This window comes from Anabrus simplex, chromosome 2, assembly GCF_040414725.1.
Source record: "Anabrus simplex isolate iqAnaSimp1 chromosome 2, ASM4041472v1, whole genome shotgun sequence".
Taxonomy (NCBI): domain Eukaryota; kingdom Metazoa; phylum Arthropoda; class Insecta; order Orthoptera; family Tettigoniidae; genus Anabrus; species Anabrus simplex.
The window spans coordinates 828039021-828055780 of NC_090266.1; the positions used below are offsets into that span (position 1 = coordinate 828039021).

The 16760-nt window shown below is 36.2% G+C and overlaps 1 protein-coding gene across 1 annotated transcript in view; it reads left to right on the forward strand.

Moving 5' to 3' along the window:
- LOC136864490 (E3 ubiquitin-protein ligase RNF10) overlaps nucleotides 1-16760 on the forward strand; it is a 362846-nt gene that overhangs the window by 68206 nt on the left and 277880 nt on the right. The gene's annotated exons all lie outside the window — the stretch shown is intronic.

Below are 16760 nucleotides of genomic sequence, written 5' to 3' on the forward strand. Positions count from 1 at the left end.
TGATCAAGCTAAACACTTGATCTCCGATGTAATTGATCCAATTTTGCTGAATTATAATTTAAATTAACAGTTTTACCAGATCTCATACCAGCAGAACTTCTCAAGGGAATAGGAGAAACAACTGTATAATATCACTGCAAGATGCTATGACAATGGCAAAATTCCTGGAGACTTTACTAAAAGTAGGACAGTTACCTTACCAAAGATAGGAAATGCTACCAAGTGTTCCAACTATAGAAAACTAACACTGCTATCGCATGCATCCAAAATACTGCTTAATGTAATGTGGAACGGGATTAAAAAGAAAATTGAACAATATACATTGCAAGATCAGTTTGGTTTTACAACAGGGAAGGGAACAAGAGAAGCTCTTCTAGCATTAAGAACTATTCTAGAAAGAAGACTGAGTGTTAACATCAAAACCTACATTGCATTTGTGGATATAGAGAAAGCCTTTGACAAAGTAAACTGGAAACAACTTTTTAGGAACATGAAGAATATAGAACTGGACTGGAGGGACAGAAGACTCATTTTACTCCTATACAAAAATCAAAACACAACAATAGAAATCAATGGTAATGTTAAGACAGCATCCATTAGAAGGGGATTGAGACAAGGTTGTGCGCTATATCCATTTTTAAACGTAAGGAACTTCATCTTTTGGTCCGTATTGAACTGAGATCACAATTAAATTAGAATCTAGCGGGTTCCACCTTTTCACTACAAAATACAATGTTGTTGGATGGTATTTACAACATTATTTATTACAGAACATGTTTCGGTGTTCAATTTTTGACACCATCATCAGCTGCTCAGAAAGTGCGAAAAAACTTGGCAATCTAAACATTAAACAACATATTGTCATACGTAACTCCTTAATATACATATATACAAACAATAGAATATTGCACTAGTTAAATCCTAAAACATCTACAGTAAATTATGCTATATTAAAACTCTAATATGTAACAAGAGAATTCTTGTAAGTCCTCAAGCTTAAGTTCGCATTTGAATTCGATAGTACGATAGTACAAAATCACAGACATTAAGGAATGTGAAGACAACTCATCAAACAGACAAGAAATTTTATATTTATGACTTACAAGAATTCTCTTGTTACATATTAGAGTTTTAATATAGCATAATTTACTGTAGATGTTTTAGGATTTAACTAGTGCAATATTCTAGTGTTTGTATATATGTATATTAAGGAGTTACGTATGGCAATATGTTGTTTAATGTTTAGATTGCCAAGTTTTTTTGCACTTTCTGAGCAGCTGATGATGGTGTCAAAAATTGAACACCGAAACATGTTCTGTAATAAATAATGTTGTAAATACCACCCAACAACATTGTATTTTGTATTGAAAAGGTGGAACCCGCTAGATTCTAATTTAATTGTGATATCCATTTTTGTTCAACATGTTCATTGAGGAGGCCATATCAAAACTTAAGCAAAAAGCCAAAGGAATTAACAGACAACAAATCCACTGTATAAGGTTTGCCGATGACATTGCATTAATTGCTGATTCAGTGAGGGAAATACGTAAAATGCTACAAGTTTTAACATAAACACTACAAGAATCAAAATTGAAACTGAACACCTCGAAAACAAAAGTATTAGTTGTCAAGAAATCAACTCAGGAAATACCAATAAACATGAAGTTAGGTGATGAAAATGTACAAGTAACTCAATTTTGCTACTTGGGAAGCATAATCACTGAGGACAATAGGTGCTCCACAGAAATCAAGAAGATTGCTCTAGCTAAACAAGCCTTCAGTAACAAGAAACATCTTCTGACAAGCAGGAACATTAACATTAAAATTAGGAGAGAATTTGCCAAAATGTTTCTGTGGAGTGTTTTGTTATATGGTTGCAAAACATGGGTCTTAGCAAAACATCATATAAAATGCTTGGAAGCAATGGAAATGTGGATATGGAGGAGGATGCTGAAAATTAGTTGGACAGAGAAAAAGTCAAACAATACGGTCCTTAAGGTAATAAACGAAACAAGGGAATTGATCAACACTGTAGGAAAGAGGAAAACCAAATTCCTTGGCCACATACTTCGACATAACACAATCCTCACGACTATGCTGGAAGGAAAAGTTCTGGGTAAGAAGGGAAGAGGAAGGCTGAGGAAGAAGTATCTGGATTCCGTGATGGACAGGCTGAATTTGAAAAAATATGGTGACCTGAAATGGTCAGCAGAGGAGAGACAAATGTGGTTGCAGCGACAAGACCTTGCCTTTAGGATATGAATGAAAATGAATGACAGTATTTACAAGTTAATTTTATGACCTTCGTGGACTGGGAAATCTTATAACCGTGTGTGTAGAAACAAGGTATGGGAAGCCTTACAGAGAAAAGGTGTCGAGGAACAGACCGTACAAAGAGTGAAGATGTACGATGGGAGTGTCAGTTGTGTGAAAATAGGATAGGAGAGAACATGCTGGTTTGAGCAAAAAGGTGGATTAAAACAAGGAAGTGCTCTTGTCACTTTTGCTCTTCGTAGTAACAGTGGACGATATGACATAAGTGGCAAGGATAATTGGAGAAGGGAAAATGAAAGTGATGTTGTTTGCAGATGACCTGTTGGTCTGGGGAGAAAAGGAAGAGGTTATCCAGGAACAGTTAGATGCTTGGGTAGAGGAGGTGGAACAATATGGAATGAAATTTAATGCACAAAAGAGCGAGATAGTGATCACAATTAGAAAGGAGAGACCTACGAGAGGGATAATGCTTGGAGGGGAACAGCTTAGGAAGATAGAGGGTTTCGAGTACTTAGGAAGTATCATAGAGGAAAGTGGAAGAAATGATAAGGAAATAATTGAGCATTGAAGAAAGGCAGGAGCATTCCTGAAAAGTGTCAGAAGCCTGGTTTGGAGCAAGGATGTCCCTCAGAGAAGGAAAAGGGTGATATACAGGATGTACTATATATATCTGTTCTGACGTATGCAGCTGAGACTTGGGTAATGAGGTGGAGAGCTGTGAATAGAATACAGGCAAGTGAAATGAAATTTCTGAGAAGCAGGATAGGAGTGACAAGATGGGATACGCACACTGTACTTATATTAGCTTATCTTCACAGATAACAACCACAACACGAACATAGATGAGAGGGGTGTCGCCACCAACAGCTCCTAATCAAAATTTAAACTCAAGTCTTGCAATTTATCATATAAAATTTACTGAGGTACATCAACAGTTGGATTACATAGTACTCAAAAAAATTTTCATGACAAGGCTTCTTACCACATATCAGTATGACATATATCAGCCAGAGAACAATCTCAAAGATCCTCATACAACCAAATCAACATGATACAGAAGCACAAGAACCACAAAGAAGATTGAAGAATGAAATCCACGCAACACAAACTCAAATTTTAATAAGCGTTTTAACAGGGTTACGGCGAAGACTGGTCAATGACCAGAAGCCAGAAAACATCTTGAGGCAACCTCTAGCGCTAACAACCCTAGTTGTAAAAGGATGGGTACCCGTCCAAAGCAAAGTCAAGTCAAAAAGCATGGTGGCACAACATTTCAAGAACATACCCCAGGGGGTAAATCTTCGGATAAATCCCTCGTCGTGAACGCCACGGCGCACGAGTCTCGTTTGGATTCTGGGGGAGACTCGACATCATGCAAGAGACGAGTCGGAGCGTCTCGGTGTACCCCGAAGAGTCAAAAACTCAGGCCAAAATCTAAAACCTTTCTAGCAACTTTCAACATAAATTCACTTACACAAACTGGCAAGCTGAAAACCCTCACCAAAGCTCTTCACGAAAATCAGATATCCATAATGGCCCTACAGGAAACAAGGTACCCAGATGAAGAGATTTTTGAATCCGAAGGCTACCGATTCTTCAAGAGCAGAGCGCAAAGAGGAATCCTCAATGGAGCTGTGATGCTTGGAACCGCGTTTGCTGTTAGAACCAGATCCTTAAATCGGTTGCAAATTTCGAACCTGTGAATGACAGATTGTCTATACTCACAATTAAATGCGCGAACAAAACCTACGCCCTAGTTAACGCACATGCTCCTACAAACGATAAGAACAAGTCTGATCCAGACGAAGTTGATAATTTCTGGGACCTACAGGATGAAAAATTAAACAAAATCCCCAAACACCATGTCAAGCTTCTTTTGGGTGACTTCAATGCCCAACTAGGTCGTGAACAGAAGTACAAGAAAGTTATAGGAAATTACCCTGCTCACAAAAGAACCAATCCCAACGGCAAAAGACTGGTGTCCATTTGCGAAAATCACAACCTGCAGTTCATGTCGACTCACTTTTGCCATCTACCTAGAAAGCAAATGACTTGGCGTTCTCCCGTCCAAGCTCTTGGAGAGTTCCAAATTGATAATGTTGCAATCTCCAGGAGAAATAGCCCTGAGATTATGAATGTCAAGGTAAAGAAAGGCATCAATGTGGCCTCAGATCATTATGTCTCTTATCAAATTCAAACCAATTCCCGCAAACACAAGGAAGACAACCAAACAGATCATACGCTTCGACAATGATAAACTTCGGCAAAGGGTCCAGGAGTTCCAGGAGAAGGTCAGACCAAATGACTGTGACTTCAACAACGCCAAAAGTCTCCTTGTTGAGGCCACCAAAGACGTTGCAGAAATCAAAAGAAGCAAAAAGCATGCCTGGTGGAATGGTACCTGCGGAATCAGTCCTCCAAGAAAGACTCAGTGCGTGGAAACAGTACTACTCTACGAAATCAGAAAATGATTGGGAAACCTACAAAACCCAACATGCCCAAGCAGCTAGGGTGTTCAGAACTGAGAAACGTAAATACGAAAAATCTCTCGGTGAAAAGATAGAACATAACCTTAGGAAGAATGAAAGCAGAGAGTACTACAGAGCCTTCAAACGCAAACTCACTGGCTATAAACCACCATCTCTATGCTTTGAGCGAAAGGACGGCTCACTGGCGACATTAAATGAAGAAAATTGTAGCATTCTGGCAGACTACTTCAAGAATTTACTTAATTGCTCTAAACCACAAAGCCCCATTGAAACCAAGGAACCCTTACTCAGGTACCCAGATTCCAGACCACCCGACAAGAGATGAAATCAAGCGCCACATTGTCCGTCTCAAAAATAACAAAGCGCCGGGGGAAGACTCAGTAGTAGCAGAACTATGGAAATATGCCCCAGAGAAATCGCTTGATATCTTGCAAAAGCAAATAGAAGAAATTTGGAACAAGGAGACCCTACCCGAAGATTGGAAAATAGCTTTGATCCATCCAATACACAAAAAAGGCAGCATGAAGAATATCAACAACTACAGAGGAATATCTTTGCTACCCGTGACTTACAAAATTCTATCACTTGCCATCCTGGAGCGTGTGGAAGCACAAGTCGAACATCAAATAGGTGAATACCAAGGAGGGTTCAGAAAAGGTCGCTCAACAGCTGAACAGATACAAAATCTCAAAACGATCATCAGATATTGTACACTAAGGTCCAAGCAGTATGTGTCTGTTTTTGTGGACTTTAAGAAAGAGTACGACTCCATTGACCGGGAAGTCCTGCTAAACATCTTAAATGAATTTGGAGTTTATTTGAAACTGCTGGCATTAATTAGAGCCACCCTGACCGATACAAACTCCAAGGTGAAGTTCCACGGATGTCTCTCGCATTCCTTTGACATCAAAACAGGAGTCCGACAAGGTGATGGGCTATCCCCGATACTCTTCAACTGTGTTCTTGAAAAGATCATCAGAACCTGGCGGGTGAGATTACAGGAAACCAACTACAGACCATTGAGAATAGGAACCAAATCTAAGGGGATCGCAACGGACTGCTTAGCATTTTGCCGATGATATTGCTGTTCTCTCAAACGACATAGAAACCGCTAGAGCTCAAGTTGAAATTTTAAAGGAAATTGCCAAACAAACTGGTTTGCAGATATCGTTTGAGAAAACAGAAGTAATGACTAACATCAAAGAGGCTCCTCCAAAACTCCATACAAAATACGGGGACATCACCCGAGTAGACAAATTCAAATACCTGGGTGAGATCATCATGAAAAATGGACTGGACAAAGAAGCACTTCAGGAGCGAGTACGCAAACTGTAAATAGCCTACCAAACATCCCGTACAATCTGCAACAAAAAATGCCTTTCCCAAAACACCAAGATACGTCACTATGAAACAGTTCTGAAGCCAGTAGTTCTATATGCAGCCGAAACCCTGTCTCTAAATGCCAACAAAGGACTCCTTGAAGAACTGGAGAAAAGAGAACGCAAAATTGTGAGAGGAATCTTGGGGTCAAAGTACAGAAATGGAGTCCAACAAGGAAGTTTACAGCAAAATAGAGAAAATTACCGACACAATCAGAAAAACTGTATATAGGATAATATCTTTTGTTTATTTCCACCTATTCAATACATTACAATAAGTTGGCATTTACTTTAAAACATTCAGATGAGACATGTTTCGCCTCTCACTGTGAGGCATCTTCAGTCATTATCAAAAACCTTATTATTTTACCAGGCATCTGGTTAAAGATATTCAAAAATGTGTTTGATGATTATAAGAGAGGTAAAATTTACGTTATAAACATGTTCATGAAGTAACTAAAAATCTAATATATTGATAAAAACATACGTAGTTCTTTGTTGAATAGGACTTGTTTGATTGTACTATAGTAAAAGAAGGTGGCTTGAAGCCGTAGTCATTAATAGATGTCTAATACATAGTGGAAGGCATAAAATATCAGTTCTATGAGAATATACATTACATTCAAATGATACTAGAAACTAGTGGATTCAAAGGTAGTAAATATAAAATGTTCAATGAAATAACTATAGATCTAATAAAATGATAAACACATATGTAGTTCTTTGTTAATTAGGACGTCGTAAGATTGTACGGCTTAAAGCCGTAGTCATTAATAGATGTCTAATACACAGTGGAAGGCATATGAAATCAGTTCAATGAGAATATATAATACAAACAATTGATACATAAAAACTGGTAGATTCATAAGAGGTACATTTAAAAATGAAGGCGTCATGTGACTATAAAAGACAGTTGATGGCTTAAAGCCGTAGTCAAAGTTTGAAATGTAGGTCAAATAACTGCAAAATGTATGGTAAAAAGATGTAAGTCAAAATATACAGCTTAGTATAAAAAATATGAAGGAAAAACATTCCAATTGCTTGACAAAAGTTACTTGACGTTGGTATGCGTTTGTCCGTGATATTTATTGGTCAACATTTCGTACGTTATTTTAGATTTATTCGGCAAGATTGCGTTGACAAGAAGTTCACCAGATGTTTATAGTTGGCCTAATTTATAAAAAGAAAGTTGCAGAGATGATGATGGGTGGAAATTCTCAACGTTGGTATGGTTTTCTGACGTGAAGGTTGGAGAGCTGTTGTGTTCTTCTTCGATGACAATATATTTTATAAAACGTTGATTGTAAATAATTTATACTTTTGAAGAGTATTATGGAAGTTTGATGAAGCTGTTGAATTATTGTTGTTATAGAATTGTTCTGAAATGAAGAAAAAACTGTAGTTAATTTTGACGAGAATGAAAGAAAACATGGGAAGGTTTTGTTTAAGTGTTGTTAGTGAGAAAATGTTGGTGCTTACCTATGGCGTTGTAGGCCCATTTAACAAGCTGTGTGAGGCGCTATTAGGATACTAATGGTCACTAACGGTTTTTACTCCTTGTGTTGTACGTATGTCGTCTGGCTAGAGGGGGGTGGGTAGGAGGGGGCGGAGTTGTAGGCTTGTGATTTGTGAACGGGAGGGAGTTGTGAATGGTAGGGGAAGCGGAGGGGCGTGTATCATTTATTGGTGTATGAATGGCGCGCGGAGGGGAATTACGTAAGATGGGAGGGGGAGGGGGTATGATGTATTTGTTGACGTAGGGGTGTTTGTTGATACTGTTTTGAAAATATTAAAAAACTTTTTGTCCTGAAGATTTACATTATTGAATAATGTTACTATTTGGTCATTTAAAGGGCTTCTATTGTCTATTGGATCATTTAAATTCTTATTAGCATTGAATTTTTGGTCCAAAAATATGTATAAATTTTCGAATTCGGTCATAAGTCTACCTTTTTTTATTGTTTTTAAAATTTGAAGGTCCTGTTCAATTGTGGTAAAGTTGTGCCCCGTTTCTTTCATGTGATTGCTCATTGCTGAGTGTTTATTATGTTTCTGAGCATTGAAATGTTCTGTGTACCTAGTTATGAAGCTTCTTCCTGTTTGTCCTATGTATGAGCTGAGGCACTCATTACATTTTAATCTATAGATACCGGAGCCCGAGTATTTATTATTTTCTGAATTTATTGTATTATGGTTGAAGAACATATTTTGGTTTGAATTTTGAGTTTTGAAAGCTATTTTGTTCTCTTGATTTTTTAAGGTGTTGGTTACTTGGTGTATGATTGGGTTGGTGTATGTAAAGGTTGCGAACTTTGATTTTTCATTTTTTATTGGGGAGAGGTTTGTGGATAGTTTCAATTTAACTTTATTAATTAGTTTGTCTATGATAGAGGGATTATATCCATTAAAAGTGGCTATTTCTTTTATTGTATTTATTTCTTTTTTAAAATTGGTCGCTGAAAGGGGAATTTTTAGAGCTCTGTACACCATACTATAAAAGGAGGACTGTTTGTGTGATTGTGGATGAAGGGAACTTTGTTTATTAGTTATAGGTGTGAATGAGGGTTTTCTGTAAATTTGGAAATCAAACTTATTGGAAGTTCTTGTTATTGTGATGTCAAGAAAATTAATTGATTTGTGGTTCTCGTCCTCTTTAGTGAATTTAATATTGTTATCCGGATTATTTAAATAAGTTAATATGTTTTCACTATTGTTGAGATTTTTGTCAATTATTACTAGCGTGTCATCAACATAGCGTAGCCAGAGATTTAATCCATTGATGTTATTTATTATTTTGCTGTTTTCGAGGTTTTCCATATAAATTTCAGCAAGTATTCCGGATAAAGGGTCTCCCATGGCCAGGCCTTCCTGTTTGTATATTTTATTGTTGAAAGTGAAAAAGTTGTTTTGTAAGACGAAGTTTAGTACTTTCAAGAATTCTTCTATTTCTATTTTGCTTAAATTGCTATGTTTGGAAAGATTGTTTTTTATTATTTCTATAGTTTTTTTAGCGGGAATGTTTGAATACATGTTAATGACGTCGAAAGAGCACAATGTGTGATTAGGTTTTAAGTTAAATTTTTTTAGAGTTTCACATAGTTCTATTGAATTTTTGGGGTGTTTGTTATGGAATTTGAAATGTTTTTTGAGAAATTTCTGGAGGAATTGTGAGGTTTTATATGTCGGGCTATTTTGGCTGTTTATGATTGGTCGAATGGGAACGTCCTTTTTATGTACCTTCGGTAGTGATCTGACGGTGGGTAGTTTGGGGTTCATATTAATGAGACTATGGTATTCATGTTCATTAAATAAAAATGAAGAATTTTTTAAAAGTGTTTTTAGATTACGTTGAGTTTTTGTAGTGGGATTCTTTGAGATTATTGTGTAGGTTTCATTAGAGAAGAATTCCTCTGTTTTATGAATGTAATCTTGTTTTTTCATTAAGACTACAGTATTGCCTTTGTCGGCTTTAGTTATTATTATGTTATTAGTGTCCACTTTTTTTCTTAATTCTTGGATCTGTTTTAGCGAGGACGAGTTATTTTTGTTAAAAATTTCTTTTACAAGGGCAGGTAATTTCTTTTTAATTTCGTATTTTATGTCGTTTTGTTTGTCTGTTGGAATTTGTTTGTTTATGTTTGTTTCAGCTTCGGCTATTGTAGTGATTATATTTTCTGCTTTATGTGGGTTGGGCCAATTATGTTTTAAGCCTAGGTTGAATAAACGTGTTTCTTTATCTGTGAAGGTGACGTCGGATAGATTAATTGTAGTTGGAATATTGTTCCATGGAGAGGGGGATATTTTTATATTACTGTTCCGGTTCATTGATTTTGCTTTTTCTTCTTTTAAGTGTGTCAATTTACGATTTAGTGTTTCTTGTTTTTTGTTCAATGCAATCTGTATTTTATATGTAATGTGTTGTTGATAAGAAATCCATTCTAGCGGTGATAACGATTGCGCGAGAATCAAATGTTCGCAATAAAGTTGTGTATTTAATAAGGATTTCTTTCTATACAATAGTTTTATCTCATTTTTGAGCCAAAGGTTGTTGATTTTGTTTTGAATATCGTTAGATTTATGTTTCAGAATGTTTTTCCTTTGAGTCGATTTTAGAAATTTCGGTACTAGATTGGATCTTACACATTCTTTTAGGAATTGAATATCTTTTGAGATCTTGCTAATTTTTGTTTTAAGGTTTAGATACTTGTTTTTATTAGCCTGGTTGGCTTTATTATTACAAGTGATGAAAATCATTTTTCGTCCGTATTGAAAATTTCATAAACTGTATATAGGATAATATCTTTTGTTTATTTCCACGTATTCAATACATTACAAGAAGTTGGCATTTACTTTAAAACATTATTCAGATGAGACATGTTTCGCCTCTCACTGTGAGGCATCTTCAGTCATTAGTTACTTCATGAACATGTTTATAACTAACGTAAATTTTACCTCTCTTATAATCATCAAACACATTTTTGAGTATCTTTAACCAGATGCCTGGTAAAATAATAAGGTTTTTGATAATGACTGAAGATGCCTCACAGTGAGAGGCGAAACATGTCTCATCTGAATAATGTTTTAAAGAAAATGCCAACTTCTTGTAATGTATTGAATAGGTGGAAATAAACAAAAGATATTATCCTATATACAGTTTATGAAACTTTCAATACGGACGAAAAATGATTTTCATCACTTGTAACAATCAGAAAAAGACGGGCACGATTTTACGGTCATCTGAAAAGAATGGACGGAAGAAAGTTAACTAAAGAAATATTTCACTTTTTTGATTCAAACCTCAAAACCACAATTCCCTGGTTTAGAAATACCAAAGAAGACCTTCAAATGCTACATATCTCAGCTGAAGACGCCCTTGACAGAGATCTCTTCCGCAAGAAAATATTGATGAACGGGCTAAACCGAGACGAGCAACCGAAGAGAAGACACGGTGCCCCTTGGACAGAGGAGCGTAAGCAGGCCCACTCACAAAGAATGAGGGAAATTTGGGCTCTAAAGGAGGCCAAGTTCAGTGTCAAATGCAACAAGACTTAACGTGGTCCTTGATGGCCCCAGCGAATTATATATATATATACCATATTTTAATGTGTTTAACTTTTTAAGTGTTTTATACTGTGGCCTATGTATTTTAATATGTTTAATGTACTCATGTCCAATGTACACTCAATAGGTTTTAGTTTATTGTAACCTTCACCACCACCTTTGATCACAGATATTTTAACCTCACACTACTGCAGTATATTTTATTTCCATCCCCATTAGACATCCAGATGATCTTACATAACATCTTCGTGATTTTGTCTAATGGCTGTAATATAATTATGTACTAGCTGATGATGGCCATGAAAGACCGAAACCGGTACTAATGTAAATCCATTTACAGTAAATAAGTATTGATCAGTGGAACACATTTCTTGTCTATACAACATGGGATAAGACGAGAAATGAGAAGGTTCGAGATATATAGTAATCGCCACGTAACGAAATACCCCAGAAAGTAAATATCGCCGCCCGATGCTCTTCTTTTCTCTTTTTTGTAATGGCTGATCACTGCTGCCAACCTGCCTGGTTACATATTAAAATCACCAGACATAACCATAACAAACTAACCTCAATGTAAACACCGATAATAAATGTTTCCCTACCCTAGTAAATGATAAAAGTTAAGATGAAATAAATCAAGATATTCATAATTAAGTCGGTTTCCACGCTCAATGAGAAATTTAGGAAATAAACACCCTTTCTCACTCAAATTAATGTTACATATATCTGTCTTTATTTTGATATGCAGTAGGCGTACTATAACCATATTCTTGAAAATAGGGGCGTGTTAAACGATGCAATTTGTTTAATAAGTCTTTGCAGTGTGATTTTCGAAAGTCCAATGACTTCCCTTTCTTTTGCGCGAACATTTCCTTCTCTCTTCAATACCGGTAACCAGTAGCCTAAGGAGAGAGATTGGGCATATTTTCAGCCTGCAGGCTGGTTATATCTTCACGGTTATCAGGAAACATATAGGAATACTAATGTGCCAAGCTACGTGAACGGAAATTAGGTCAGCTTCAAGCTCACTGCAGAATTGAATATTAGTTCTACTATCTAATTCTATCGTTTTCACATACACCGAGGTGCCAGTATTTCGTCCCGCAAGAGTTCTTTATGTACCAGTAGATCTAGACATGAGGCTGGAGTATTTGAGCACTTTCAAATACCGCCGAACTCGAATCCGCCAACCTGAGCTAGTCATACATTCTCTCCTTCACTCGCTTAAAATAATGTTAAACATTTCCTGCCTTTATTCTGATTCTGATGTATGCATTACTATAACTGCATTCTTAAAGGAAGGGGGGGAGGAAATATAGATTGAATAATTCATTGCGATTTCTGCAAGTTCAAGGACTTACCACATAAGACATATGTCCTTCCTTTTAATAATAATGCTAACAGCTTTACATCCCACTAAGAACTTTTACGGTTTTCGGCATTTGGCATTTTAAACATATTTTCAGCTTACAAGTTGGTGTATCTCAAGCTTTCAACATTACGGAAACCAATGTACAGGAGCACTATGAGTCAAACAACATTACCAGATTTTTACATATATATTGGCTTAAATCACATAAAGACAGGTTGTGATGCAAGAATTGGATAGGAAAGAGGGCTAGGATTTAAAATGTAAATAAGCGTACAGACACAGCACTAGCCTGAAATGAAAATGACGGGCAAAAAAAAACTTCAGACCTGCCAACTGTGGGGTTCGAATACATCACCATCTCCTGAAACCAAGCTAACAGCAATGTGATCAAACTGCACAGCCAGTTCACTCAGTTTCCTATGACGCGTAATAGGCCTACCACATGGGCGACCCACTTACCTGTATATGGATCTTCAATTCTTCAATTATACATGTATGCAAAAACATTATGCACCTTAGTAAGAGGTACTTCCCTAGTTGAATCTCTGATTGGTGCACGTATAACAAATATGTTTGGGAAGAAATACTTTTATTTTATATTTATTTATATCATAAAGAAGTCATGTTGTCATAGCAAAACGAATATGCAACGAAGAAATGAATCCGAAGAGATAAGCATTATTTACTGCATTAAATATTAGTTTATTTACATGTTAAGCGATATGTAGTAGTAATAATAATAACAACAACAAACGTGTGCAATAAGGAAAAAGGAAATAAATACAAGTAAATATAAATATAATTTACAACATTTAGAGCCATTCCATGGTCACTGAATTACAAAGCAGGGGTATGAATAAACAAACATAATAAACATGAATACTAATATTTAAAAAGCAAAAAGCAAAGTCATCTCCGTACAAACCATGAAAGCCATTGGAAGGGGGGAAGGTGAAGGCTTCCACTATCCATGATGTTGGCACTTGGTGGGGTGGGGTGGAGTGGTTAGCTCAACGCATGACCGCCTTTGCCCCCAATAGTTAACTGGTACTCATTTATCATACGCAAAACATTCCTTCCAAATTACGTTAAACCTCTGTCACTCATTATTATTATTATTATTATTATTATTATTATTATTATTATTATTATTATTATTAATAAATTGCAAATGGGAAATACCCCGGTGGCAACGGTCACTTACAGTAATGTGATAATAAAGTTAACATAATTACCCAACTACAACAAACAAACAAACAAACAACAAGAGTACAAGAAGCAGATATATGGAAGGAAAATATAACAAGAATTACTGCTAGTTTAATATTCTAAATCGAGCAACATCATATACAAATTCACACACAACTTAAGTATTTACAGTGCTTAACAATTTGGCTTACAATATTATAGGTTGACCTTACTACTAGCTTAACATTATAAGTGATAATAAAGTGAAGTTAAACCGTAATTACCCTACAACAACAACAACAACATTACAACAAGCAAGAAATACTACTAATTTAACTTTCTAAATCCAGTGTCATTATATACATATTCACACACAAGTATTTCCAGTACTTAACACTACAAATTACAATACTATAGATTGAACTTACTACTAGCTTAACACTACAAGTGATAATAGTTAAATCATACTACCCAACAACTACAACAACTCAAGTACAAAAAGGAATTCCATGGAAAAAAATATAAGAAATACTACTAGTCATTCTAAATCCAGCATCATGTACAGTTTCATACACAATTTAATTATTTCCAATACTTGCTACTATGGCTTACAAAACTATAGATTGAGCTTACTACTAGCTTAACGTTACAAGTGATGATAAAATAAAGTTATAAACATTGTTAATTAACCAAGAACAACAACAATTACAAAAACATGAGTACAGCAAGCACTTCCCTGGAAAGAGAATACCACAAGAAAAAGCCTCCCAGTTTCACAATCGAAACCAAGCAGAAAATCACAAATTCAGTGCCCGTAATTTACAACTTTTACTTTTCATTTTACACAAATGGTCTTCTTAAATGACTTGATACCAGAAGGGAATCTATCAAAGACTGCCGCAGGTAATTTATTCCAATCCCTTATGGTCCTGTTGACGAAGGAAAACTTGCCCACATCCGTATGCTGGTTTCTGGCCCTAATTTTATGCTTATGATAATTTCTCGATAAGTATGAGGGAGGTTATAACCTATTCCTAATACAACTCCAAGCAGCCCTTCCCGTATAGCTCTTATAAAGACCACACAGGCGAGCTCTAGTTCTTCTAGATTCAAGACTTTCCCAATTAATGGTATTCCTTCTATTCCCAGTTACAAAACGCATCGCTCTTCTTTGAACTTTCTCTAGGGAATTTATTAAACCAACATGCAGATCCATATTCGAGAATGGGTCTTACAACGTATTTATAAGGTTTATTTAAACCTACTAGGGTGGTGAGCACATAAATAAGAATTCCAATGAAAGTATTTTCCTTCTGGACCTTCATGCCAGACAGATATTTTTTTTAACAATTTTTTTTTCACTATAATATGATTTATCTATAGAGCAAAACCGCTATGCAGTGTGCGTATCATAGCAATCGAGATGGAATTGGTAATGTACTATGTATCTGTAGAGCCTATATACAACATTTTACAATTACTTCTAAAGTGAATTTCAGCTGTGTGACAACGCTGAAAAGACTATGGACTTAGAGATTGGCATTCCTGAAGAGGGTTTTCTACACTTTCCCATTTTCACACATTGATTCAAGAGTCTGTATTGACTTGTGACAAAACCACTGTATTCTTCCGAAAACCACTGATAGGGACAGGTTTGGTTGTGATCCACCGAAAACAAATTATAATAACCGGTTAGGTAGTGATCCATCGAAAACCACTGATTGTCGCAGGGTTAGGTTAGGTTCGACAGGATTTGTAATTGAGCGACTGTTGTCATTGAAAAAACTGTCGTGACGACTGAAGGCAATAAACATAAAACTGAATCCATTGGTCTACAAAGTTTTCATTCAGTAGATACGCTAGGAACTGGTGAACCAAAACCGTACATACAAAGTTTACAGGAATCAACAAAACAGGATATTAATTCGTGGTACTCACTGTTCTTTAAAGAGAAGAAATATCCTGTCAACAATAGCTGCAGTGAACATGCTTTTTCACTATTATTGTCTGGCCCCATGGCTAAATGGTTAGCGTGCTGGCCTTTGGTCACAGGGTGTGGGTTTGATTCTCGACAGGGTGGGGAATTTGAACCACCGTTGGTTAATTTCTCTGGCACCGGGGCTGGGTGTATGTCGTCTTCATCAACATTTCACTATTATTGTGTAAAATAGAAACTTACTAGTTTTGACAAGTACAGTATGTTCAACAGTGACTCCTGAATGATGACGGGCAGGATGTCCAACCTCACTAATCTATGTTCCAGACTATTTCTACTTAAAAAATTGTATTTGTCCTTTAATGTGATTTTGCAATTTTTGCTGAATATTTATGTGGCTGAAATGAAGGTGGATAAGCTACATGGTCTCCTTTATATAGGAAGAATGTATCGTGGAAATTAAACTCAATTTCGGTTTCATGTACATTACAGTTTCTCTAAGATATATTGATAGTAATTCAGTCATGTACGACGACGATGTATTTCATGGTAAAGACAGCTGCCTCTGTGGATCAGTGGTAGAGTGACGGCCCCCGAATCCCAATATAGCGGGTTCAAACCCGGCAGAGGTAGTCGGATTTTTGAAGGGCAGAAAAAAGTCCATTCGACACTTCATGTCGTACGATGTCGGCATGTAAAAGATCTCTGGTGACACATTTGGTGTTTACCCGACAAAATTCATTAAATCTCAGCCACAGACGCCCAAGAGAGTTTCGGTTTACTCGGTCTGCCATCTAGTGGGCCTAAGAGTATAACGGAACGTCAAAATTGACGAGCAGACAGCCAGATGGCGTCAACTTGAAATGTCTGCACATGGTAGCTGAGGCCATACGATTATTATTATTATTATTATTATTATTATTATTATTATTATTATTATTATTATTATTATTATTATTACTATTATGGTAAAGACGAATTACTTTGCATTGCTATCTATCTTAATGGTAATGTACTATGTACCTCTACTAGTGTAGGCTACTGAGTGCTTGATTCGAAGC